The 5932-nt window shown below is 32.3% G+C and overlaps 1 non-coding gene across 1 annotated transcript; it reads right to left on the bottom strand.

Annotated features, from left to right (window-relative positions):
* Positions 1-221: 221 nt before the first annotated feature.
* Positions 222-5477, bottom strand: LOC105343237 (uncharacterized). Its single transcript, XR_010712147.1, has 4 exons — positions 5342-5477; positions 4763-4907; positions 3283-3405; positions 222-1057 (listed from the first exon to the last, which is right to left on the bottom strand). It is a non-coding gene; the product is annotated as an uncharacterized protein (transcript).
* Between the last annotated feature and the right edge of the window lie 455 nt (positions 5478-5932).

Raw genomic sequence — 5932 nt, 5'->3', positions numbered from 1 at the left:
CATGAATTCATTAGCATTGATGCTGACATATTTTACGGTTAATTTCAGTTTTTTAAACATCAGATAATTAATAGATAAAATGAACTCAAACTATATATAAACTCAACCATATCCGGGATTGAATTTCACTCTCGGAATTTAGAATATTGAATGGTGCACAAACCAGAAGGGGGACATTCATAAGTACAATGATAGTGATAATCTTTCCCAACCTCTTCCCAACCTCTTCGGAGACGTCCATAAAAATTTTAAGCCCAAAATATTACACTGACTGGATGATTTTACAGCATCTGGCTTCATACTGAAAGCAAGTGCTATTGCCAGCGCTGAAAATTGGAGAGCGATTGGTGCTTTGAAAGCTTCAGTGATAAACATGATGTTGTTGACAGCTTTCAGGCTATATCCGGTGCAGTTTTCTATATCTGTCCTATTTCTGTCGAAGATGAGATCTTTGTTTTCGTTGACACTTAAAGTAAGCGCTATGAAAAAATCCATAAAATTTGCAATGGCAATAACAGAGGAGACATATTTAATGATGGGTTTGGTCGTAAACGTATAGTGCGCAACAAACTGAAAAAAGACAAGCTGTAAAATCACAAATATGATGCTTGTGAAGCAGTCAGTGATTATAATTTCTGTCAACTCCAGTGATATTAGATATCTGCATTTCAGATAGAAAACTACTTCTATCACAATGAATACCATTTTGGCGAATCCGAAAATCCAGATAAATACCAATTTGGTTTTTATTATCATGTTGGAGCTCTTATAGTTGACCCACTCCTGCATGTTGTAGTGAATCGCAGTAAATGCAACAACCAGCGTCACCGCCGCTAGCAATCTAACGGTTACATTGATCCCGTTGACGATATTTACGGCATCGAGGTCGGACTCCGGCCGTTGTCCATACACAACAGTAGGCACCACAAGTGTCCCAAGCACAATGGACATGATGAGGATGGATCCAATTTCACCACCCTCCTCCCCGCGAGCACATTCAACAGGAGAGAGAAATCGGCTTGCTGTCCCCATTCCGTCATGCCATTTCAATGCACAACTAAAAAAGACATCCAGTGTATAAACAGGTGTTTTAGATAAGTTTCATGGTCATCGACTTTAAATTCAACTCTACATCGCAGTTGAGTATGATTGCTATGTCGAAATGTGAAACACTTTAATTGTAAAGAATTAAATGTACTCAAGGAAGCTTTAATCTAAAAGGAAGAATTTGAATGGTCTGTGTTTAGAGGAGGTTTCCGGAGATTTTTCTAATTCAGTTTGATTTTAAATGAGCAAATACTGGAAAAAATAATCCTCTGACTAGTTTCGTGGTTTTTTTTTTCAAATGGTACTTATGATAAGCATTTATAAAATTTAAAAACAGCAGTTTTTGCTTTGAAACACAAAATAGTTTATATTTCATGCCTGCCATATCAATCTTCTTAAATGCACCGATTTTTAAAATTAAATAGTTCCATCCTTTCCACTTTTCTGCAAGAACCGCTAGAGGTTGATCAGCTTATTCCACCCACACCCAAAGAAGAAAAGTGCTAAAGACTAAGTAAAAAATTTCATTTCCCGTTTCAACAAAAAATTGGATCCTCACCATAAACTGGTTTTCGAGAATTTTTATTGTTTCGTGGTTACATAATAGGATACTCCCATCCTGGACAGAGAGCAGCAAATTAAGCAGACAATGAAACAAACATGGCTACATAAGAGGACGTTTACTGCCACGGTAGTTTGGATATCTTGTAAAGAAGTCTCAATGTCAATAAGTTAAAAATAGTTTTTACCCAACAGTTTAACAATTTAATTCCGTAAAATTTCAACATTGGCTAATATTTTGGAGTATTGTGCCGGAAGCAAACTTAAGATACACATCGGATAACATTTCATGACTTTCTTTAGCAACAAATCGCATTGACTTTAAAACTTTGTCCAAGGTATTATAATAAATAGGACCATCTATAACAATTGGAGGCCATCCATTACATTTTGAACATTATGACATTGGCAATTAAAACTCATCATGACAGATAACACCAGATTTATACGGGAAATGTTAATTCAAGTGTTAAGCACCGTCAATAATCGTACTAAGTTTCTCTCCTAACACCCTTTTAGCAAACCGGAGTGTGAGGAATTATGTATTGCATGTATTGTATTGGTGGAAACGTAACGCATATTTAATTTCATAAATGGATAAGTTGTTCTGCGCTTACTATAAGTTACATTACTATCATTCAATAACAGCTTTATAAGTTAATGTTTATTTCTTTCCACATTCATTTGTAGCCTTCAGGTTTATTTGAAAAGTCTCGTTAAGTTAGTAACCAAAACGATTCATCAGCGCATTATTCGATCGATTGGACAAGTGGGTTCTCTCCGGGTACTCCAGCTTCTTCCCACACCAATGACCCCCTCGCGCTTTGAAATCCGTGCCAAAGAGAGATATTGATATTAGTTGTAGAACTTGCTTATTTATCGTTGTCAAATAAATAAAGTTCAGGGTTTTTTATCTATTAATGATGAATAATCAATCAATGAGACAATTGACAGTAACATATTTATTTAAACCAAAAGAAACTGCACCTTCAGCCATATCTCATGACGCACAGTGACTTTAAGGGACTTGGACACGATTTGACTTAAAATTTTCAAATTTTGTTTTTCCATTTTCAATGTTTATACTGATAAATATAGAAGTTAATAATATTATGTCAAAATGTGAAACTCAAATATCAAATTATAAGCAAAATACAGAGTTCATAATTCTTGGTTTTATAAACAAAGCACGAATATAGTCATTTTTACATGTGTTGTATTGGTGTAAGTTTCAATCAAATGTATCTTTCTTTTGTTGATAATAGTATTTATGAAGATATTAAATTAGTTTAAATTGGTTTTTTACATGTCATTTTGTCTGAGAAATGGTAAAATTCTACATTACATTTTTTGTAAACAACTATAAGACTCGAGCTTTGTTTACATAATTATCAATTCTTACCGCTGTATCTCGCTTGTAACTTGACTTTAACATTTACTATTTTGGTCAATCATTTAAAATGCTCCAGTAAACCATTTTATACATAAAAAATGAAAATAAAATTTTTGTTCTCAAATCGTGTACAAGTCCCTTTAATAGAATAAAATATATAAAAAATTAAAAAGAAAATTTTAAGATTTTACTTTATATGGGGCTGGGCTTTTATGTATCGATTTTTGAAAGGTTAATTGTGAGAAGAAGGAAAAGATGTAAATAAGACCGGGATTGGTTACCTCTTTCTCCGAGTGGAACCTCATTCACACCATTGCCATGACAATGTAGACCATTGCTACATGGGCATGCGTATACAACATCTTCCGGTCTCGTTGTTAGATGTGATTATCTCACAAGACAACCTATACATATCCATCAGATGTTTGAGGAATTTTGTATAATATTAGATTGTATATATGTTACATTGAAGTTTTAAAATTCAGAAAATTTAAAAATATCTACATGTATAACAATTTTTATTATTTTCATTCTTTTGGCATTGACACTTTATTATTTCTATAATAAACAAAAGCACAGATATACAAAAATTGTTTTTGAATTGACAAATGGACATGAATGTATTTTGATCCCTGTTTTAAATTTCCCATTATGTCCTTCATTTTGGAAAATTTGTCCTCCCTCTTACATTCATGAAACCTTAAGGTAAATTATACATGTTTTTATCACTCACCATGATTTGTATCAGCCATTACCACATTATGGTTCTCTCATTGTTGATGCTTTAACAACTCTTACGTTGTTTTACAATTCATTTCTTTTTGTGTTTGTACATTTTTGCATTTTTACTTGGTACTGTCAAGGCTTATGTGCATTAAATTCACCTTCATTTTACTAACAATTGTGAATTTATTTCATTTGTGAACACATTGTACTTCATTTGTTTTCATGCAATCTACAAATATTATTCTTCTGTGGCCAAAATTACTATATGGCTAAATCTCACAATGTGACTTATAATAACAATTCTTTTTGGAACATTCATTTATTATGCTGCAAGTTGTAAATACATTTGTTTTATTGATTTTGTGACACGTTATGTGTTATTGCTGTATATATTTACTTCAAATGCATTTTGTTTCTTTAATATTTCATGATATTAGCGTTAGTTTGTCTTTTAGTTATCCTGTAGATGAGTATATATCATAGTAATGATGTTTATAAATGTCATAATTTTTCTCACTGACAGGTACGGGAATTTCTATTTCTCAAATTTGCACAGTACCATAGTTTAGTATTACATTGAATAATTGAAATTAAAAAATATCTGGTAGAAAAGAAAATATAAGCAGCTTTGAGGACAAAGCTTTCTTAGGCAAGGGGGAAACATTTTATATTTTGTTTTCTAGTTTTCTTACATCATATAAGCGTTATGCATTTTCATACTTATGCGGAATTATCGATCCTTAGATTTTAAGCGTAAAAACGATCTCGCCTTTGTGCATTGCTGTGTTCTACTACAGGGTGTTTCGAAATTTGTTTCTGTTTTAATGCACTTTCCATCCGACGCTTAAAGAATAGAGAACTTATTTTAATTTAACGGAACTGTCTCTCTTTTCCATTAGTAACCAGTAAAAAACCGAGTGGCATCCTACCTAGCTATTCTCTAACTTACTCAGAGGAAATCTCTATGTGAAATATAGACTATAACAAACTAAAAGATCATTGTCGTAGAATTAGTACAGTATATTTCAGTCTTACTAGACCCGTCCGTTCCCATGGGAACACAATGTCCAAGGTGACTGTGGGTGTCCAGGAATCTGCGTCCACGGGGAGGGGTGTTGGACAAACAACATTCGTCTGCATTACATTCGGACCCCGTATTACACATCCTCAGGGCAAATGCCTAAAACAAATGTATCAGAATACACTTTTTTTTTAACCTCGCCCCCTTTTCATATAGGTATTCTTAATTTTCTTAATTTTTTTCAGAGCAAGAGATAGATTACAATCTCTTCATTACATAATGGACACTATAACAATTTATGTTAAATAGTACTTAAACTAAAGGAAATAGATCGGGTCTTGAGATAAAACTATCACCGATCAGAGAAAACTATATATCTATATCTAAATCTATTTCTATCTATTAAGTATTTTCTGAGACTCTTTTATATACCTTTACTTTCCTTCTTCCCGTTAGAATGACTGTTACAGGTACATCTGTTACATGAATTTCAACCTGTTCAGTCATATTTACAAATTGATTCGTAAAAGAATTGTTCATTTATGAATATAAAACGACCGATGCATCATGTCTAATAGCTTTGCAATACATACGTGTACCATTGGAATAATAACTGCCATTAAGATTATCACAGTCTTCATGTTGATGGTTGTTAGCAGTGAACCTGTGTCATACTTAGAAGTCTTATCAGACCCATTTTATCAGCAAATGTCTTTACACACAGTTACACATATAAATCATGGCCTCTACACAATGACAGCGTAGTTAATTTAATTTAAACAATATTTTATTATGCAATATATTACATAAAGGGATGGAATAGCAGGCATTGCCTACATAAATTCTCTCCGACATACAAGGTCAGGGTCATATAGACACGATTTAGTGTCATACAATATTTACAATAATTTTATAATATATATTATATTGATAAATATATGCATATATGTATATATAAAACAAATGACCAGAAATTACAATAAGTATTATAATACTTATTATAATGCTATAATTTGTAGCAACTAGTAATGATAATATTCAGAAGAGAGAAAAAATACAAATAAAAGGTTTTATACACATGTTCAGGTTCTGTGGTAAAGTGCAATTAGAAGTACTAGATGGATTATTAAAATCTCTTAGTAGATTTAGTAAATTTCTGTACATATTTGAATATTGCAATATTT

Source organism: Magallana gigas, chromosome 3, assembly GCF_963853765.1.
Source record: "Magallana gigas chromosome 3, xbMagGiga1.1, whole genome shotgun sequence".
Classification (NCBI taxonomy): Eukaryota; Metazoa; Mollusca; class Bivalvia; order Ostreida; family Ostreidae; genus Magallana; species Magallana gigas.
This window is presented reverse-complemented; position numbering and strand designations above follow the sequence as displayed.